Source organism: Leptodactylus fuscus, chromosome 10 (genome assembly GCF_031893055.1).
Source record: "Leptodactylus fuscus isolate aLepFus1 chromosome 10, aLepFus1.hap2, whole genome shotgun sequence".
NCBI lineage: Eukaryota > Metazoa > Chordata > Amphibia > Anura > Leptodactylidae > Leptodactylus > Leptodactylus fuscus.
Window position 1 is genome coordinate 31856905 of NC_134274.1, and position 23574 is coordinate 31880478.

General features: G+C 42.8%; 1 protein-coding gene across 1 annotated transcript in view; it reads right to left on the reverse strand.

Annotated features, from left to right (window-relative positions):
- SGMS1 (sphingomyelin synthase 1) overlaps positions 1 to 23574 on the reverse strand; it is a 190914-nt gene that overhangs the window by 152634 nt on the left and 14706 nt on the right. Inside the window, exon 2 of the mRNA XM_075257544.1 lies at positions 18261 to 18330. The gene's annotated coding sequence lies outside the window, so the exon portion shown is untranslated. The remainder of the gene's footprint in view (positions 1 to 18260; positions 18331 to 23574) is intronic.

Consider the following 23574-nt stretch of genomic DNA (forward strand, 5'->3'; position numbering starts at 1 on the left):
CAGAGGTGACTATAGTGAAGACACCGGTAACACAGCATGGGCTGCAGCAGCGCAGGGTTTGATATCTCCCGAATTGTCACCAATGAACTAGCGATGCCAGCCACACTCAGGTCTGTGCCAGTGTCAGGAAGAAACACATCATTAACTGACAACCATAGAGTGGCAAAGACAAAGCAATGACAGGTATGAAATGGAGATACCTAGTGAAGAACACACAGCCCTTGTCCGTGCCACATATACTCCTCAATCACTGCTAGATTATACAAGAGAAAATAATCATTTATATATTGTAGACAAAAAAAACAAATATTAAAAAAACAAAAAAACACAAGACCTTTCCTATATAGGATTCCTTTGTTTGAGACCATTTGTGTACTTCTGTTTGCTTCAAAATCGGCATGAAAATGGCACGTGTGAAAACACTCAAAGATTAAATTCACACAGAAATTTAGAGAGGAAATTCAGGGTCTCCTCTGCCTCAAATCCCTCTCCAAAAACCACCCTTGTGAAACTCAAGGTGGAAAGTTGAAGTCAAGCTTTGACTTTCTGCCATGGGTTTGTACATTGATAATTCTCATATACAATGGGGTTATTGACAGAAGTCGGGTGTTATTTTTCTTGGGCTCATTCCGAAGAATCAGTGCAGCTCTCCTTTGCATTGCAGGGTAAGGGTTCACAGAGCGGAATTTGGCACTGATTTTAGAGCAGTTTATATCTTAAAATTGGCATCAAATTCCACCCCGATTCTGCCTCCCGTTGTTGACGCATGACATAGCGGAATCTTGCTGCAGCTTCTCCTATGACCGCCCAGTTATAAGGGTAACATCACATGACCATTAGCCATTAACCTACAAACTGTGCCAATTTATAGTAAAACCGCACCTCACCAGTTGCCACGTGTGAACTCCTGAATGGATTTGATATACAAGTAAAAGGCGCCACACAGCGTCTTACGTGTTTGTAAGCACCTTGGCACCTGGTGCATGTCAGCTGCATCTCTTCCCCAATACGTAAAGGAAATTAACAAAGACGTCCTTGTATGTATTTAGTATTGACATTGGCTTTAAGACAGAGTTGAAGAGTTCAATAATAAAAGAATCTTTGTCAGACTTTCTCAGCTGGGCCGTCCAAAAGATAATCTTCGTTTAATGCGAAGAAATTAAAACACAAGTCCTATTATGCATATTAGAGTCACTCGCTTCATTGTCACTTGTAGCAACCAAGTGTCACACACTTCTTCTTGCAAAACCAGCAAGTACTAGGCAATGTATCAAATATGGCAGCCAAAGGCAATCCTTCACGCCAAGCAATTCTGTGTTTACACTTAGACAGTTTATTGCTCGTTAGCCTATTATTATTATTAATAATTTTTAGAGCCCCATTATCAATGCCGTCTAACGCTACCTGGTGACTTTGGCTGCGACCCCCCTCCAAAGATCAACGAGCAGCCCTAGAAGACACATTTGCGGCACACTACAGGGCACGTTGGTGCTCCATTCACTAACATTAGTGAAGGTGTCGAAGGGCAACCCAGAAATCTCTGGTTGGGTGAGGCTGTGTAGCCATAGCCTTATCATGGTCTAACAGGCATTTAGAAATAGTATCAGTAAAATGGGCACTACACAAAGAGACCCTTTCATCACTTTGTGTCATTTAATAGGCGGTGCTTCACAGATTCCAGCACAGTTGGAATTTTTTCTCTAGACCCAACCATTCCTGAGTAGTAAGTGCTGTCAGTTTTGGTGTCTAATATGTTACTTAGGTTCTGTGTCAAATGGGCGGGGTCAGGCAGGGTGTGTGTTTCAGGGCTCCAGTCAGAGGCAGCCAGTGTCAGAGCTCAGAACCACACCCCTTGTCTGCGCCTGCCTGACAGTACAGAGCCTAAATAGTATATTAGGCACCAAAACTAACAACACAGATTGCTCAGGAACGGCGGGGGATAGACAAATAGTTCCAACTGAGCTGGAAACAGTGGAGCAGCGTCTATTAACAGATGCTCAGAATGGGAAACGGTGGAGGTGGTGAAAGTTCATCTAGGATATAATAAAACCCTGCACAAACTGCAAATCCGCGGTAAAGCGTGGCCATGTGGTTAACTCCCGTTATGTGCATGGGTGCTCAGAGTGATTTGGAAAAATCCCATTGTGTAGTGCATGAGATAAGAAAAGTGAGGAGATGACATTTCATCCTCGCTCGCCCGATCAGGTGAAACTTCACCTTTAATTACAAGATCTCTAAATAATTAATCGCGTCTGACAATTCCCAAGCAGCTACTTATTCGCAAAGACCTAAAACTTCTTGATCACAGACGACACGAAGTAACGGGCTAGTCTAGATAGCAGAAATTAGCTTATTTATGTCATTCTAAATATCCTTTTTCTTGCCCAAAATCAGAAGCGGCTGCTTAGGAATAGGGCAGCCCGGAACAATGCGACTATCTCTAGGGATCTGCTGCGGGGATGAGATATTTATCTCTTTTTGTACTGCCGTTTCTGTCGCCGTTTGGGAAATTATTTTGGCCGTCACCCAAGTCTCGCTCCCACGACTCAACAGTGCCAAGTAAGAGAATAAAATGACAGTGCTGTATCTTAATGGAATACAGAGGCACTTGGCTTTAATGGTAGGTTTATTTTATTGGCACGTCTAAAAGAGATCCAAGATTACAAGGAAAAACTGGGCGATGATTCATGAGGTCATGACAAATTCTAATTAGGGAAACTAAAAGGGATGTTACACCGAGACACAGCTACTTAGAAAAATGGTGTGTGTTTGCTGAACAAACATTATACTACAGTATAGCAGAGGTGGAACGCGACTTGTACTAAAGAGGAACACCTACTGTAATACAAGGAAGCCCAATATATCACGAGGTGTCACACTTCGCACATGTACACAGTCACTGTCTGCTTACTTGCTTTCATGTCATCGGACAGAACAGCAGTCGTGAGCACAGAAGAAGTTCCCAAACCCTTGCACCTATGTATAATTGTACGACCATTCGCTGCCATCTCGGCTTTCCCGTTATGTGCTGGAAATATTGGTGCCTTTAGTTTCGGCACTGATCTCTCCTCATTGCTCAGAGGTGTGCTCAGAGGAGTGCCCCCTCTGACAGTACACGGTTATGGGGGGACCTTCCTCACTGCATCCCATTTGCATGATAAATAGTATTTCTCACTGACTTTAAAAGGGGTTACCCAGTGTTTGGTAAAACCCATGGAATGGCCCGGGGATTGGTAGGGATCGAAAGGGTTATCTGTTTTCTAAGGCTGATGGGTTATCCTTATTACATCTGCAAGGGTCTGATACCTGGGACCCTCACAGACCACTGGTACTGAGGCAGTGCGGGACAGCCGCGGTGCTCACTGTCTGTACCAATTGTAATGGAAGCGTTGCAGTACCAGTGGTCTGTGACGGTCCCAGGTGTCAGACCCTGCAGATCTTATATTGATGGCCTATCCTAAGGATAAGCCATCAGTCATAGAAGCCAGATAACCCCTTTAAAAGTGAAAAGGCATACACTCCTATCCTTGGAATTCTGTTGTCTGCTGACAGTCCCTTTCCCATCATGTGCTGGAAATCCTGAGGGTCACGTGACCACTGTAACCAATCAGTGGCCTCAGCAGTTGCTGGTAAGGAATCGGTGACAAATGTGAGTGATGTCATTGGTGAGATAAGACACATAATGTAAACACACATACACATCTATACATATTTTATCCAAAAATATACTTACATGTGGCTGTGCAGCTCTGTCTAGCAGTGAAGAGAGCAGATACATCGCACAGGATGTCTCCCCTCACACTCCGATACTGAGGAGGGGGAGGGGCGGAAGAGGAAGCTGCTGTGTGTGGAAACTTTTACAAGAAGCATCTGCAGCCCTGCATCTACTGCCGATCTTCTCGTTATGGTAGGGAAGGTATGGGGCCCTTGAGGGTGTGGGGATATTAAGGAGCCTATTAAGGAAAAAAAGACCCACAGGAGTAGCGGCTGTCGCCGAGCCCCTAATGTCCCGGGCCCTGTGGCAGCTGCTATCACGGTAGTTACGCCACTGAGTACATTCCCACAAGTTGCTCCAAATCCTAGATAACATCTTTAAACTCAATGAGAAAGTCTATTTGTCATGCATGATGATGACGATTTTTTTTCTGCAATGAAACTAACCTATGAACGGAAAGGGAGCTGGCGGTGGACATTGGTGCACCAGGGACAGGCACGTATGTTTCTTTTCCCCTTTTACATCCCCCAAATCCTGAACAACCCCTTTAAATGCTAATGCTTTACAGTGTGGATATTCCACATTGAAATCCGCACAAAAGATCTGCACGTAATCCTGACCGTGTGCATGTACCCTTATGGTATCCCTCAAGGAGAATTAGGACCGTCTCAACAGATTTGAGTAAAAATGCAAACACAATTAATAGGAATTATATATATATATTTTTTGCCATTCACAGGTAGCCACATAAACGCAGCACAATAATACTTGTAGATGATAAAAGATGTGAATAATACATGAGAGTATACCGCCTCTCTGAATAAAGATCAGCGTCACTTGGGACGCCGGGTACCAAGGAGAGACAAGCGATGCCTGTCAAACACCGTATTTACCACCTATTGTACAAACATACCGGATCCCTTATCTTGGCACTGAGCAATGCTCAAATATACAAGCACCCTGGGAAAAATTAACTGGAATTAATTAGGAAATACAAACATTCGCTATGTGGAGCGGCAGACGGGCCGCAAAACCGCTTGGTTTTTAATAGAAAATATGTACAAAAGCCCCGAAGCCGACAGATCCAGAGATAATATCCAGCACAGGCAGAGAAGGAAGAGATAGAAGCGAAGATAGTTCATTATTAAATGCAGCCTTATATACAGAAGCCCCCAGGGTGGGAGCTGGTACAAAGCTTCATTCTAGAGAGCTTATATGTACAGCATCAAATAGATTAAAAAGCAGATGAAGCCTGGAATACATGCGGCGGAGGCCGATACGGACACATGTACCGCGTATGTACCAATCCCCACCGCCTGCATGGTAAAACCTGGCGTCACTCACCTCGAAACCAAACGGAGACAGCCATATTGCCAATATATTCACAGGGTTGTACATTTCAAGATCGTAAACCTTTCAGACTACATAATGACTTGGGGTCACAAGCCAGATCTCTGCAGCGTCCTTCCAAATGGCGCATCCCTATGGATAAGTTACCATTTAATGATCAGCAAAGGTCTAACACTTGTTTGAAGTAGCTGTTTTACAGGTCATGTGATGTCAAGTTTATTGGCCACATGGCCTGTTCACAGCTCAGTCCTATTGAAGTTAATGGGGCTGAGCTGCAATACCAAGCTTGGCCACAATACAATGTACAGGTATGGTGCTGTGCTCAGAAAGCAGTGAGGAAGCCCAGACACTCACCGTAACACTGATCACGAGGGGTCCAAGGAGGAAGATCCCTTCCGATTTCAAATGATCCTATGTCCAGGGTAGATAGGTCATCAAACCCCTTTAAGACCCCCATTTTCACAACAAGCCCTGCCCATATTATGCCAAGCTCTAATCCTTGTTGTCCAAAGCTGACAATGTCTACAACACATAATACATGTGGTGCACTGCATATTAGTGTGTGCTGGATCCATTGAAGGACGACATGAATGATATCCGTGTGCTGCCTGTGCCAACATAGACCTATTCATGTTTAGTGGTGAGCCCAGGCCACAATATAGACAGGTATAGGACTTGTACTGAATTTTGGCTCTCTCTCATGACCACATACACGTGTGTGTATGGGGCCATAGAAACAAATGTGCCACGAAAAAAGCCGCTAGCACACCAAGTCAAGTGCATGAAACCTACAATAGGGAACAAGGACTGAGGTTATGATAATGACAATCTCTGTACAGTACAGCACTTTGGTATAGGTTACCACTATATAAGTAACATAAATAATGCGCAGTTTGAGAGAAAGCAGACACATGGAAGAATTGACGCCATTTTAAAGGCCAAGAGCGGTCGCGCCAAATATTGATGTGATTTAGATTTCTCGTTTCTTCATTTGGTTAATTGACAATAATAGACTATTAAACCTTCTATTTTTGCAAGCCTTCTTGCTTCACAGTAATTGTATTCACCACCCCCTGCCTAAAACTTTTGCACCGTGCTGTATATGTATCTATATACCTAGAACGGCAAAATAAAAAACAAACTAAAGTTATGGAACAATAATATTTAATACTCATCTGTCTGCAAACCAAAGTAACCACATCGTATGCGCTGTATCCTGGAGCTGCGAGTAACGGAGCGTTCTCAGGGTATGTCTCATGTTCCATGTCACAGTGCCACCAGCAGGATGTTCTTGGGATCACCACACTCACAGAATAGATTTACTTTTTCAACTTAAAGGGGGTTCTTGGGTTCAGTATTTTCCCGCCAAACAAGAAGTATTACTCACCTGCCGCTGCTGTCACTTATGATCTGCTGACCGGCTCTATAGCAGTGACATTAGGTTAATGGCAGGTGCAGTCACCGGCCATAGTGGTCTCTATAGTCAGGAGGTGAGGACATGATGCTGACTACACGTGCATTGGCTAGGGATGGTAGGTGCAGTCACCGGCCATAGTGGTCTCTATAGTCAGGAGGCGTGGACATGATGCTGACTACACGTGCATTGGCTAGGGATGGTAGGTGCAGTCACCGGCCATAGTGGTCTCTATAGTCAGGAGGTGAGGACATGATGCTGACTACACGTGCATTGGCTAGGGATGGTAGGTGCAGTCACCGGCCATAGTGGTCTCTATAGTCAGGAGGCGTGGACATGATGCTGACTACACGTGCATTGGCTAGGGATGGTAGGTGCAGTCACCGGCCATAGTGGTCTCTATAGTCAGGAGGCGAGGACATGATGCTGACTACACGTGCATTGGCTAGGGATGGTAGGTGCAGTCACCGGCCATAGTGGTCTCTATAGTCAGGAGGCGTGGACATGATGCTGACTACACGTGCAGAGGCGAGGGATTGGCTGCAGTGATCATGTACAGTCAGCCTGGCAACACTGCCATGTATACAGTGCTGGAGGACAGACAGGTGAGATACACTGGACCTGGACAATCCCTTTAAGTTACCAGTAGAATGTCAGATCAGAGCAGCACTGTGTAAAGATCTCTTAGGCCGTATTCATACATGCAGTTTTTGAAGCATTAGGGGTATTGCCATTAGTCCAAAAAGATAAGCCTATCCATCTGTGGGGTTGTGTTCTGGTGACAGACTCCCTCTTATTTGCAGGACGTGTGTATCGAGCTCTTACATCAGATGCAGCACAATCTGCAAGTCTTCCATTGGAAAATCTACACCATACCCTAAAGTCCATATCCATCTATGAGGACATGAAGGTCGATGGGACTAGGGTGTAGGATGCACATCAATAGAGCCGTCATTTCACTATGCATCCACAAATACTAGCTAATGGGGTATATGAAATTGTGTTGTTCATCAGCCATATTTGGTCCATAAGAAAACGGAGCCTTGTAATATCAGAGATCAGCTCCCCATATTGTAATAAGAGAGCTCGAATAAATGGCACCTGTGCAGAATACGGGCAGAAGATTTGGATTTTGGGTAAGATTTTCACAAACCTGCACTAAAAACTGTTATAATTTTAATTTACAACCCATTGGTAAGAAATTCATTTGTATATTACACACATACTTCATTCACTTCTTTATATGAGATTTGGGTAAAAGTTCAATTTCCAGTCTCACCCCAGTAAACTCTTCTAGATTGAGCTGCTTCATAGAACAGAGCAGCAACAGTGACACCTACAGGTCAGCAGAAGAAAAACAGTTTTCTGGGTCTTCAAATACATTTTTGCAATTCATATGCAATGAATAAAACACCTAATAATATAGTTGTAGAAACCCTGTAATGTTATTAGGTTAGACTGCACTACAATGACAAGCCGTACTCATACAATGCAATTCAATCAGCACAGAAGAAGCATAACTGTTCCTTCTCACGAATATAATGCAACAGTTACTGTGAAAACTGACACCTAGATTATTCTGCAGGGAGTACAGACTGTACTACCGCATTAGGATGCAGGTTTATGGGTCAATATTTTGCAATATAGTTACAATAAGTCGCTTATGGAGACCATACACAGTAACAATGATGCATATTTTTATGCAGTTGGATATTTGGGGAAGGTTTTGGTAATCTCAAGTCACACCATTAGAGGAGGGTACAGGCAAAACATGTATTCTAGGATACTTTTCCCTGGTATACACTGTTAATAGCGCTTTATTATATGTAATAGAATAGATATAATTTTATATTATAGATATTATAGGTAATACCATGATAAATACTATGATATAATCTGGTATGTTCTTAATAGCACTTCATCATATGCAATAGGTATAGTAATTTTATATTGATATATACATTTAATGTATAAGGACCCAAGCCCAGCCCACTTGAAGTCTGGGATGTCACCAAGTAGCCTTCCGGAGCCCAGGAGAGGTAAGTAACAGTGTGTTTTTATGTTCCCTCTCCTCCCCTGGCCCTCCAATCATTATACTCAGGGGAATGAAAAGATATCCCAAGTATAATGATAGCAGTGTTTGTGGGGTTTGCAGGCCCGTGGCCTTACCTACCGATCCCGGCAGAAGGGGAAGAGCCAGGATCGGTAAGTATATAGGGCACAGAAGAATGGGGCTGAAAGCAACTCTGTTCCTATTTAAGTACTCATAGAGGCGCTGGGTATAGCTGCATTGGTCCCATTATGTGACTATGTGCAAAGCTTCTTCTACCTCCATCCAGCACATCCAGTGGCTTCTGGATCAGCTGATCAGTGCAGGGTCTGGGCGTTGAACCCCCACCGATCAGTCACTAATGACCTATCCTGTGCTTAAAGTCATCAGTATGGAAGCCTTTAAGGCTCACTTAGACAGATGCTTTCTGCTGGCAGGAATAGGATGAAGAAATACCGCTCACCCGATTCTATAGGCTTTGGGTTGTTTTTGCTTTATGTACTGAGCAAATACCTCTGATATAAATCAACTATATTAGAATAGGGAATATTATGACAGGCACGAGGCAAAGAGCAGAGGGCTATTTATGGGCTAGTGCTGTAACTAAAAGCCAAATCCATTAGGTACCCCGAGGAGATCCATGAAAACAGTCTGCAGTGTGTATGTCATGAGATCTGTCACTGTCATTAGCTCGACATGGTCCCAAGTGGACGTAATAACAGTGAGCAGAAAACCTGCCGTGCACCTTGGCCAGTGCCCAGTATCTCCATGTGAAAGCCTTGGCAATTGTAAACAGGCGAGCAGGGAGAGTGTAATAACTCGCACTGAATTATTAACATCGCCGCTGAAATCCTGAGCGCTCGCCCCTCTGCTACTATAAAAGGAAGGCCAAGGAGAACCAGATTCTTAGGATCTTAGGACTTCAACTGGCAGGGTTTATAATATAGGTGACAACTCTCAAAGCTGTTCCAAAAGACACAATACATGAAGGTAAAGTATATACATAGATGATGTAAGACGGAATGGCAAGCGTGGTAATAACACCAGAAGTGTAACGTAAAGCTCCTGGGCCCCAGTGCAAAATCTGCAACAGGTTACACCAGCTCCTATGTGTCATTTATAATATTGGTTCTTATGTGTCAGTATTTTTAATTGCAATATATATATATATATATATATATATATATATATATATATATATATACTCATACATACACACACACACACACACATTCCATATATATATATATTTACATTTGTATGGAATGTGCTCTGTATAATATTTATATGAATAATACAAGTCCATCTATACAATATTGATGTTTCTTCCTTGTAGCTACATTGTCTATAAGTAGCCGCATTGTTTGCCATATTGTAGCCACACACATGCTGCGTTGTCTTTATAGACAGCTCAGTTATTGTGTTTGTTTTATGGCAGCTGCAAGTCAATGGACAGAAAAGCCTCCATAGACTAATACAGACTACATGATGATAAGAGCTCTGCTCATCATCCGGAGAGCAGGGGGCGGCAGGGGAGCTGCGTACAGAGCCTTGTCTGTGTGTATACAGTTACTATTGTGCCTGATCTAGTTCTCCAGCACTACAATGGAGCGGTCAGGTCTCATTAAAAGGAATAGATCACAATTCTCGAAGTTTACTTAATAAAAACAAATAGTGAAATATAGCTCAGGTGTTATGAAGACTGGTATTCATGACATCAGTCTTCACAAATTTGAACATATCCTTCTATCACACAACAGGCGGCCCAGGGTGAAAGTTCCTATGGTTATAGAAGACAGGAATGGCTGCAGTGCACTGTATTGTGGAAGGATACAGCAACACTATATAAAACAGGGATGGCTGCAGTGCACTGTATTGTGGAAGGATACAGCAACAATATACAGTATAGGTCACTGCCAGCTGCAGTGCACTGTGTTGTTGAAGGATACAGTAACAATCTATAAGGCAGGAACGGCTGCAGTGCACTGTATTGTGGAAGGATGCAGTAACTGTTAGATAAGTCAGGGACAGCTGCAGTGCATTATATTGTGAAAGGATGCAGCAGCAGTTATACAAGTTAGGGCCGGCTGCAGTGCACTGTATTGTGGAAGGATGCAGTAACTGTTACATAAGTCAGGGATGGCTGCAGTGAACTGTATTGTGGAAGGATACAGTAACAATATATAAGTCAGGGATGGCTGCAGTGCACTGTATTGTGGAAGGATACAGTAACAATATATAAGTCAGGGACGGCTGCAGTGCACTGTATTGTGGAAGGATACAGTAACAATATATAAGACAGGGATGGCTGCAGTGCACTGTATTGTGGAAGGATACAGTAACAATATATAAGTCAGGGACGGCTGCAGTGCACTGTATTGTGGAAGGATGCAGTAACAATATATAAGTCAGGGATGGCTGCAGTGCACTGTATTGTGGAAGGATACAGTAACAATATATAAGTCAGGGCCGGCTGCAGTGCACTGTGTTGTGGAAGGATACAGTAACAATATATAAGTCAGGGACGGCTGCAGTGCACTGTGTTGTGGAAGGATACAGTAACAATATATAAGACAGGGATGGCTGCAGTGCACTGTATTGTGGAAGGATACAGTAACAATATATAAGTCAGGGCCGGCTGCAGTGCACTGTATTGTGGAAGGATACAGTAACAATATATAAGTCAGGGACGGCTGCAGTGCACTGTATTGTGGAAGGATACAGTAACAATATATAAGTCAGGGCCGGCTGCAGTGCACTGTATTGTGGAAGGATGCAGTAACAATATATAAGTCAGGGACGGCTGCAGTGCACTGTGTTGTGGAAGGATACAGTAACAATATATAAGTCAGTGCCGGCTGCAGTGCACTGTATTGTGGAAGGATACAGTAACAATATATAAGTCAGGGACGGCTGCAGTGCATTATATTGTGAAAGGATGCAGCAGCAGTTATATAAGTCAGGGACGGCTGCAGTGCACTGTATTGTGGAAGGATACAGTAACAATATATAAGTCAGGGACGGCTGCAGTGCACTGTATTGTGGAAGGATACAGTAACAATATATAAGTCAGGGCCGGCTGCAGTGCACTGTATTGTGGAAGGATACAGTAACAATATATAAGTCAGAGCCGGCTGCAGTGCACTGTATTGTGGAAGGATACAGTAACAATATATAAGTCAGGGCCGGCTGCAGTGCACTGTATTGTGGAAGGATACAGTAACAATATATAAGTCAGGGACGGCTGCAGTGCACTGTATTGTGGAAGGATACAGTAACAATATATAAGACAGGGATGGCTGCAGTGCACTGTATTGTGGAAGGATAGAGCAACAATATACAGTATAAGTCACTGCCAGCTGCAGTGCACTGTGTTGTTGAAGGATACAGTAACAATCTATAAGGCAGGAACGGCTGCAGTGCACTGTATTGTGGAAGGATGCAGTAACTGTTAGATAAGTCAGGGACAGCTGCAGTGCATTATATTGTGAAAGGATGCAGCAGCAGTTATACAAGTTAGGGCCGGCTGCAGTGCACTGTATTGTGGAAGGATGCAGTAACAATATATAAGTCAGGGATGGCTGCAGTGCACTGTATTGTGGAAGGATACAGTAACAATATATAAGTCAGGGCCGGCTGCAGTGCACTGTGTTGTGGAAGGATACAGTAACAATATATAAGTCAGGGACGGCTGCAGTGCACTGTGTTGTGGAAGGATACAGTAACAATATATAAGACAGGGATGGCTGCAGTGCACTGTATTGTGGAAGGATAGAGCAACAATATACAGTATAAGTCACTGCCAGCTGCAGTGCACTGTGTTGTTGAAGGATACAGTAACAATCTATAAGGCAGGAACGGCTGCAGTGCACTGTATTGTGGAAGGATGCAGTAACTGTTAGATAAGTCAGGGACAGCTGCAGTGCATTATATTGTGAAAGGATGCAGCAGCAGTTATACAAGTTAGGGCCGGCTGCAGTGCACTGTATTGTGGAAGGATGCAGTAACTGTTACATAAGTCAGGGATGGCTGCAGTGAACTGTATTGTGGAAGGATACAGTAACAATATATAAGTCAGGGATGGCTGCAGTGCACCGTATTGTGGAAGGATACAGTAACAATATATAAGACAGGGATGGCTGCAGTGCACTGTATTGTGGAAGGATACAGTAACAATATATAAGTCAGGGACGGCTGCAGTGCACTGTATTGTGGAAGGATGCAGTAACAATATATAAGTCAGGGACGGCTGCAGTGCACTGTGTTGTGGAAGGATACAGTAACAATATATAAGTCAGGGACGGCTGCAGTGCACTGTATTGTGGAAGGATACAGTAACAATATATAAGTCAGGGACGGCTGCAGTGCACTGTGTTGTGGAAGGATACAGTAACAATATATAAGACAGGGATGGCTGCAGTGCACTGTATTGTGGAAGGATACAGTAACAATATATAAGTCAGGGCCGGCTGCAGTGCACTGTATTGTGGAAGGATACAGTAACAATATATAAGTCAGGGCCGGCTGCAGTGCACTGTATTGTGGAAGGATACAGTAACAATATATAAGTCAGGGCCGGCTGCAGTGCACTGTATTGTGGAAGGATACAGTAACAATATATAAGTCAGGGCCGGCTGCAGTGCACTGTATTGTGGAAGGATACAGTAACAATATATAAGTCAGGGACGGCTGTAGTGCACTGTATTGTGGAAGGATACAGTAACAATATATAAGACAGGGATGGCTGCAGTGCACTGTATTGTGGAAGGATAGAGCAACAATATACAGTATAAGTCACTGCCAGCTGCAGTGCACTGTGTTGTTGAAGGATACAGTAACAATCTATAAGGCAGGAACGGCTGCAGTGCACTGTATTGTGGAAGGATGCAGTAACTGTTAGATAAGTCAGGGACAGCTGCAGTGCATTATATTGTGAAAGGATGCAGCAGCAGTTATACAAGTTAGGGCCGGCTGCAGTGCACTGTATTGTGGAAGGATGCAGTAACTGTTACATAAGTCAGGGATGGCTGCAGTGAACTGTATTGTGGAAGGATACAGTAACAATATATAAGTCAGGGATGGCTGCAGTGCATTGTATTGTGGAAGGATACAGTAACAATATATAAGACAGGAATGGCTGCAGTGCACTGTATTGTGGAAGGATACAGTAACAATATATAAGTCAGGGACGGCTGCAGTGCACTGTATTGTGGAAGGATGCAGTAACAATATATAAGTCAGGGACGGCTGCAGTGCACTGTGTTGTGGAAGGATACAGTAACAATATATAAGTCAGGGACGGCTGCAGTGCACTGTGTTGTGGAAGGATACAGTAACAATATATAAGACAGGGATGGCTGCAGTGCACTGTATTGTGGAAGGATACAGTAACAATATATAAGTCAGGGCCGGCTGCAGTGCACTGTATTGTGGAAGGATACAGTAACAATATATAAGTCAGGGCCGGCTGCAGTGCACTGTATTGTGGAAGGATACAGTAACAATATATAAGTCAGGGCCGGCTGCAGTGCACTGTATTGTGGAAGGATACAGTAACAATATATAAGTCAGGGCCGGCTGCAGTGCACTGTATTGTGGAAGGATACAGTAACAATATATAAGTCAGGGACGGCTGCAGTGCACTGTATTGTGGAAGGATGCAGCAGCAGTTATATAAGTCAGGGCCGGCTGCAGTGCACTGTATTGTGGAAGGATACAGTAACAATATATAAGTCAGGGCCGGCTGCAGTGCACTGTATTGTGGAAGGATACAGTAACAATATATAAGTCAGGGACGGCTGCAGTGCATTATATTGTGAAAGGATGCAGCAGCAGTTATATAAGTCAGGGCCGGCTGCAGTGCACTGTATTGTGGAAGGATACAGTTACAATATACAGTCCTATGAAAAAGTTTGGGCACCCCTATTATTCTTAATCATTTTTAGTTCTAAATATTTTGGTGTTTGCAGCAGCCATTTCAGTTTGATATATCTAATAACTGATGGACACAGTAATATTTTAGGATTGAAATGAGGTTTATTGTACTAACAGAAAATGTGCAATATGCATTAAACCAAAATTTGACCGGTGCAAAAGTATGGGCACCTCAACAGAAAAGTGACATTAATATTTAGTAGACCCTCCTTTTGCAAAGATAACAGCCTCTAGTTGCTTCCTGTAGCTTTTAATCAGTTCCTGGATCCTGGATAAAGGTATTTTGGACCATTTCTTTCTACAAAACAATTCAAGTGCAGTTAAGTTTGATGGTCGCCGAGCATGGACAGCCCGCTCTCAAATGATCTGAAAACAAAGATTGTTCAACATAGTTGTTCAGGGGAAAGATACAAAAAGTTGTCTCAGAGATTTAACCTGTCAGTTTCCACTGTGAGGAACATAGTAAGGAAATGGAAGACCACAGGGACAGTTCTTGTTAAGCCCAGAAGTGGCAGGCCAAGAAAAATATCAGAAAGGCAGAGAAGAAGAATGGTGAGAACAGTCAAGGACAATCCACAGACCACCTCCAAAGAGCTGCAGCATCATCTTGCTGCAGATGGTGTCACTGTGCATCGGTCAACAATACAGCGCACTTTGCACAAATAGAAGCTGTATGGGAGAGTGATGAGAAAGAAGCCGTTTCTGCACGTACTCCACAAATAGAGTTGCCTGAGGTATGCAAAAGCACATTTGGACAAGCCAGCTTCATTTTGGAAGAAGGTCCTGTGGACTGATGAAACAAAGATTGAGTTGTTTGGTCATACAAAAAGGTGTTATGCATGGTCGTCCAAAAAAACAGCATTCCAAGAAAAACACTTGCTACCCACTGTAAAATTTGGTGGAGGTTCCATCATGCTTTGGGGCTGTGTGGCCAATGCCGGCATCGGGAATCTTGTTAAAGTTGAGGGTCGCATGGATTCCACTCAGTATCAGCAGATTCTTGAGAATAATGTTCAAGAATCAGTGACGAAGTTGAAGTTACGCCGGGGATGGATATTTCAGCAAGACAATGATCCAAAACACCGCTCCAAATCCTCAGGCATTCATGCAGAGGAACAATTGCAATGTTCTGGAATGGCCATCCCAGTCCCCAGACCTGAATATCATTGAACATCTGTGGGATGATTTGAAGCGGGCTGTCCATGCTCGGCGACCATCTAACTTAACTGAACTTGAATTGTTTTGTAAAGAGGAATGGTCCAAAATCCCTTCATCCAGGAACTGATTAAAAGCTACAGGAAGCGACTAGAGACTGTTATCTTTACAAAAGGAGGATCTACTAAATATTAATGTCACTTTTCTGTTGAGGTGCCCATACTTTTGCACCAGTCACATTTTGGTTTAATTCATATTGCACATTTTCTGTTAGTACAATAAACCTCATTTCAATCCTGAAATATTACTGTGTCCATCAGTTATTAGATATATCAAACTGACATGGCTGCTGCAAACACCAAAATATTTAGAACGAAAAATGATTAAGATTAGTAGGGGTGCCCAAACTTTTTCATAGGACTGTATAAGTCAGGGCCGGCCGCAGTGCACTGAATTGTGGAAGGATACAGCAGCAGTTATACAAGTCAGGGCCGGCTACAGTGCACTGTAGTGTTACAAGATACAGCAACAGTTATTGCAGACTATTTTCTAGGATTAAGACAGCGATCTATAAGACCTCCTGGAATAAAACAGCCTGCGCAATACAAGAAAGAGGCAGATTAGCTAATGACTAGAGCTAAAAATATTACCTATATAGTCAGTGGCATTGTTCTACAGGGTGAAACGTCTGATTCAGATAATCTCACATAACACAGTACTGTACTCTTATAAAAGGAAAATCGCTCTATATTTTAATAATGTGCAGTCTGATGACGTCTGGATATGTGAAATCCAACACATTCTCATTTTTTCCCAGCCGTTCTTGTCAGAGTTTATCCAGCCGATAAGCGACGTGTCAGTCTGGAAATGCAGCTTTTCAATAGCAGAGGAGAATGGCTGTAAGAGCTGCTACGAGTTCCCATGGGGATTCAGATAAAGTCTCAGCGGGCCTTGATAAGTGCAAGTCTGAAACACAATGCAGCTCCAGCGAGAGCCGGGATCCAGGGGGAGAGTACGGTGATATGTAAACCAGCAGGTCTCTTTCATAGAAAGCTTTCATTCATTGTAGAAAATTCCCTTCTCCGGTAATCTATATCACCTTTCCTTTAGACTCTGTCACTTCATTTTCAGGTAGAAAATAAGAAAATGCCAGTATCTTATGAGGCTGACGTCAAGAACTAGCTACAGGGCCTAAGGTGGTGAATGCTGCAAAATTACATCCTTATACAAAAAATATTTCATGGTAATTTACCCACAAGGTGGCGCTGTAATTTGCCAATTTCATTTTACCAAACAAAAATACCATAAAAGTGAATGGGAGGTAAATAAACAGCATAGCGCACAGAATCAGGCTGTTTCCGTAATGCTGGACAACTCTGCAGCTACTTCGAGATTTTGGTGTCAGAGGTGGGACTGAAATCTATCATACGTTTATATTCTGTGGATCAGAGGTGTAGTTAGGGGGTCAGCATGTTCAAGTGGGACCCCACTTTACCCCTGTAAAGTCTGCAGCACAGACATCTTTGGCTCCTTACTTTTCCAGGCACCTGACCTGCATTGTCCTCACCTGCATAACCGTCCTGCTGCTTCCCCAATTATAAAATATATAATATAACCCCCCCCCCATATTGAATAACACCCCCAAGTGCATCTTTAAATAAATAACTTCCCTGTGTACCTCCATAAATAGTGCTCCTTATTAATAATGCAGGTTAAAAATAATAAGTAATAATAATAATAAATAATATTAATAATAATCAGTAATAATTAGTATTATTCTAATTATTCTTATTATTAATTATTATTATTATTATTATTATTATTATTATTATTATTATTTTGTGGCATCTCAATACCCAGGACTCCCAGGATCAGCTGTGTGAATGAACTGTGGTACCTGTGTGAGCGCCATGACCCCTCCTCTGTTTACATAGTGTCATTCATTTCATAGCAGCCATGTAATGTATCTACAGCCTGGTCCTATACACATCTATGTGACAAGTGTGCTAAACAACAAAAAAAAAAAGTTATATTTACCTATCTGCAATCCTGATGAATGGAATTGCCGCTTTCACCTTGTCCACACAGAGGACGTCGGTGTCTAAGCTCAGCGGGAGCGATGACATCACAGCATCGCGCACACTTGAGCTGAGAAACAGACATATTCTCTCTATGGTCTCGGTGTCTTGTAAACCGCAGACCTTGCAGTGGCTTGCGGTTTACAAGACTGTTAACTTGCAGAATATGTTTTAACTAGAACGGCGTCTGCAGACACAGATCTAGTTATAAGTAAACGATATATTAATGGCCGCCCCGGGGTGGACCTCACAGAGTCAGTGAGCCCGGGGCGGCCGTCCCCCTCAGTCCCAATCCCGCGAGCTACATCACTGCTGTGGATATACCATAACCGAAGGCAATAGATTGAAATATCACTTTTCCTTGTGAAATAATGGCTTTCTAGGGGATGCCAAAGGGACAATATTCTCAAATATGATAAATGGGCATATTGGCACGTTCAAGACATTTATAGGACGTGGAGAAAAAAAATTAAATGTGAACAGAGACTAAAATAAACCAGTAATTAACAAAATAGACTGCAAACCAAAGTGTCCGCAGAGACTGCAATCCATGTCACTCCTTACCTGCCCGCTGCCATCCACTATACCGATGCGTCCTGAATTTCACTTAGATAATTCTGACTGTTCTTTAAGCCTATGAATGCAAGAAATAAAAAGGATTACTTTTCCAGCCACCACATATCGCTTTTTCACTGTTACGGAAAAATATCAACTTATTGAAACGTTAGGAAAAATATATAGTTGTATATAGGATCACACCATAGAGCGTCTGTCCAGTAAGAGTGTAGTGTGGACATAACTGGGTGACCAATAATCCTTTACCCTGTACATATGGCAGGCCGGGCCCCTGGCCAGAAAGGGTGGTGGTCAATAACTGAAGACGTTAGGACCCAAGCAGATCAATCTAGGCTGCAAGACAGTTTATGTAAAGAGACCAGATAATACAAGGAGTCAATAGGGAGGGGCTAAACCAGAAAACATTCAACAAAGAACAGTCAATAGAACAACAAATTTCAAAAAGTACCTGCCTTCTGCGATCTGCCCAGCATGTAGCTAACCCTAAGGGGCGCTAACAGCGAAAAAGGAAAACAGTCAATGAATATTCTCTTTAAGGCTAAGGCCCCGTGTATTGAACCGCAGCGGAAAAAAGAAAAAAACACAGTGTGCATTGTTCATTGCATTTTTTTTAGCGTTTTTGTTTGTGGTTTAACTTCCATGATTAAAGGGATCCTATCATTAGAATCCTTTTTTTCTAACTAACATGTAGGAATAGCCTTAAGAAAGACTATTCTTCTCCTACCTTTAGAGGTCTTCTCCGTGCCTCCATTTGGGAGATATTCCGTTTTCCGTCTTCATGCAAATGAGTTCTCTTGCAGCACTGGGGGCGGGCCCCAGCGCTCAAACAGCACTGGGGGCATCCACAATGCTGCGAGAGAACTCTCCAGCGCAGTCTCCATCTTCCTCAGGAACCGGCCTCTTCTCGTCGTCTTGCGGCCTGGCTTTCAATCTTCTATGTAGTGCTGTGAGAGAACTCATTTGCATAAAGACGGAAAACAGAATATCTACCAAACGGTCGGCGTGGAGAAGACATCTAAAGGTAGGAGAAGAATAGCCTTTCTTAAGACTATTCCTACGTGTTAGTTAGAAAAAAAAGGGATTCTAATGATAGGATCCCTATAAGTCTTATAAGGAGGAAACGCAAGCATTTCCACAGGTAGAATTGACATGAAACTTTTCTGCAGTGTTTTTTTTTTTTTTTGCATTATATGGATAGGATTAGTCAGAATCTTATTCACTTTGCTGGTACTGTAAACTGCTGTGGTTCCGTAACATGGGGCCTTAGCCTAAGGGGGACCTGTCTGCTTTTGTGCAGTGTCTGCTTTAGTAAATATACTAGAGACAGATAGTGTGCAGTAAGCCGACAGCACATGGATCCATAGTACACAACTATTGGGTGTGTGTGTGTATGTATGCGTGCGTCTTGGGACCCCAATATTCTGTTTTAGTAAATAGATGTGCTCCCCATTCTGGAACATCTTTTCTTCGGACTCTGTGTTGTGTCGTTCCTCTGTTATTCCTCCAAGAAACCTATGAATAAGTTAAACTGCTGCAGCATGATATCTTATAACGGAAGACAACAAAACCCGAAAAAAAGTCATTGAAACAACATTTCCCAATAGCTTTTCATTGGGTTTTGTTGTCTTTTGTGATAAGATATGACAACCAATTGCAGAGGTTCGGGTCAGCTCTGCTACATCTGTACGTATTACACATAAATACAGTATATACACTGCATTTACCCCGTATAAGGTAAGTTCATATCTGTAATGGGTTTTATTATATGACATGAGGGACCCCACTGACTATAATGGGGTCCATCAGGTGTCCATTATATTACGGAGGCTCCAATGTGAACAAACCTTAATGTTCCCAAACATCACATTGACAAAGTAGAAAAAAACCACAAAGCAGATTTCGTCAAAGAGAAAATCTAATGGAAATACAATGAGTGGGTCTCTGCTAAATCCAGTCTGCCAGAACCCTTAAGAATGCCAGGATTTCTGACGACTTGACAAACATGATTAATATGCCAATTACCAGGACCTATATTTTGTGATTTCCCTCCCAGCTGCCGCCTGCAGAGTTCACGGCAACCCAATCTCTGCTGTTAATGTCATACACCACAACACATCAATAGCAGCTGCAGGATTTTCTCTATTTGCCTACAAAAAGGTTCCTGAGCTTTTAATACAATCAATACATAACTGCAGACGGCTTTCTATATTAAGCTTTCCGCCAAGACGCAGCGCGGTGACGATAAAGCAGCAGAAAACGGTAAAGATCGTGGGGGGATTTACTATCTGACGTAGATGGGTGTAAATGTGGTGCACGTTTGGCTCTTTCTTGCTCCATAAATGTTCCACATTATTCCCCGTGCCCCACTGGCCAATTTTTACAAAAGTAGGGACGCCATGACCAAAGAAATTTACAGAGAGCTGGCGTGAATTATTCCTGAAATCTATACCAGTTCCTGACAGGCGTAGATTTCAATTCTGGCGCAAAGGAGTGTTCAGACAAATCCTGCAGCAGTTGGGGACACGATTCAGGGTTTCCGCTGTGTGACATTTCCCCCCGGTTAACCACAACTGGGATGCTGGTGCAATGCACTGACATCCCATCATGTCATCTCTCTCCTGATTAGGCCCAGATGAATGGAGTGAGTCTCAAGTTGTGGACGCTGCGGCTAACTCAGCTGCGGAATCCGCGGGAAGATAGAGCACGAAGGCTGAAATAAATCACTAACAGCAAAAAGAAAAGCTAAATGAATGGGAGACCTTTTTGCAAATTCCGGGTCAAAATCTGCCTGCAAAAAACTCCATGTGAACATACAGACTGGCATATAGAATATCGGTCTTATGCCATAAGGCGAGAATCGGAGATCCTTCCTCCCCGCTACGCATTCAGCCTGACCATAGCCAGGATTATCGCAGGTGTGACTGGGGCCGGACAAAGCTCCCATTCACTTCAATGGGATCACCATAGGTAGCCGTTTGCTGCCATACACCACCAGTCACACCTAAATACAGCCTGGGTGCGATCAGGATAAATGAACAACAGGGAGAAGGAGCTCCTGTTTTCTGGATTGTGGGGGTCTCAACACTCCATTGGATAGAGGATAAATACCTGATCTGTGGAGGTCTCAGAGGTCTTATGGAAGTCAGATAGCACGATGTAGTCGAGACTGTAATCCTTGTTATACCTTACAGCACCTTTCACATTCAAGGAGATGAAGTGTACAGCCTCAAACATGGGCACATTATACAGAATACTGCCCCCATTTACCTTATAGGGAGCCAGTAAATTGGCTCTAAAGCTAACCCGAGTACCTTGTAGATTGGCTTCTACAGTTTCCAACTATACCTCTGTTAATCAGCTTTGTGGCCCCAATTTGCTGTTTTATTTATATGCAAATTAATACATACACCTATGAATAAAACCCCAATTTATATGAAAATGGGACTGCAAAGTTGAAAAACAGAGACACATTTGGAAACTGTAGAATCTCCTCTACAAAATACTGGGATTTCAGATTTTAGAACCAATTTACTGCTGTCAGACTCCCTTTAATGGTACATAATGTATCTCCAATTTTCTTTGGACGCAGAGAGCGGTTTCTTATGTTCTGATGTTATATTATGCAGGTATTCTCCCTGAGAAGCAGAGCCATATGGGAGTATATAGAAAACATATGGCGGTATAATATAGAACTGTGGACACTCTGTGCCGCCGTACAGGCTCTGTGCATGTGGCCTCCAATGTATGCAGAAGCGTGAAAATATTTATAATGGGAGCCATAGGCAATATAAACCGTATATAAATGCTTTCCACAAATATACCATAACCACAAATGATAAAAGCGATTTTGGGGGGTTTCGTAGCTCTGTTTACTCTGTATGAAGTATCTGTATGAACCGTATGAATAAGGCTCTACTATAGCTAAATAGACCAACAACCAAATAGAATCTAAAACCGCCATATAATAACATCCTCCATCTCTTACTATAATCAGAATAAATGTCAGATCCACGGCAGACAATGGCTAAAAGCCCACAATTACGTCCTCCCCCTAAGGAGACAGAAATGATATTTACAAAGCCGTCCCTAATATGTTATAAAAGGCCATAATAATTTTATAGTAAGAGGATTAGATGGCAGGATCACCGGAACGGGTCAAGGCGTGGGATTACAGACCAGTGGTACAATTTACCCTGGCCCGAATATTACAGATAATAGCACATGGCGCCTCTAATAGGACTATGTAACAGGCAGAATTTCTAGCACTTTCTAGAAGACGACAGTCCAACGTTCATTACAAGAGACATTGACGCCCCTTAGGGAAATTATTACTCCATCGGTATGTAGGGGGTTAATGTATACAAGAGGTTTGGAGTTTTTGTGATGAAAGTTTAACAAGGGTCAACCAGTATGAAGGGTCAGATGTAAACCAGGATCCCAGTGCTGCAAAGTCCCAGTACAAGGCACCGTGCCACCAAGGTAGACTGTGTCATAATGTTAAAATTGCACAATAATTGATGGTGTGACCATTAAAAAGGATTTTTGCCCCTCCATTGGTTGGGGTCCAGGCCCTGAAGGCAGCTCTGTTCCTATTTAAGTAATAGGAACACAGAAGAAATACGCCCTACAACCACTATATAGTGGACGCGGCTGCCATTGCGCTACTACTTCAACAGGACCAGAGCCGATTCTGTTCCGTCCTCTAGATCTCCACACTTGGAGGAAGACAAATTGTGATAGGGTGGGGATAGGACAACAGTATGAAAAACCTCTTTAGATATGGGTATTTTTAGCCTATGGAAATTTATGAACAAACTGACAAGACTCCAGAGTACAGATAGGGATAGCTTTTGGCAATGTGCCCAAATATATGCAAATAACCGACTCCACAAAATGTAAATGAATATTGTACAAACAAGATTACTATGAGAATTCAAAACTGTATTAGGTCAGCAGCTGGCAGGAAATATTATATTACATAGACGTATGCCCATCATGTTCAACTATGAAATGAAAGGGGAAAAACTGAATGGACTAAGGGACGCCTCAACATCAATGCTATATAGGTGTAGAAAGGCATCTAAGCTGTTAGCTGATGCTGAGTTCTCTGGCTGCTCTGCAGTCAGGACAATCAGGTCAGATAATTGAAATTTGCTGATAAAGGTTTGGACAGTCTCCATATTGAGTTTACTGCAAGTCCTTTGCCTGTGTAAGTGTTCTATACGAACCTGTGTAATGTAATATACATTTACTGTGAATATTATTTGATCTGTATTTATATTAAATTTCTAGTAATCATAAT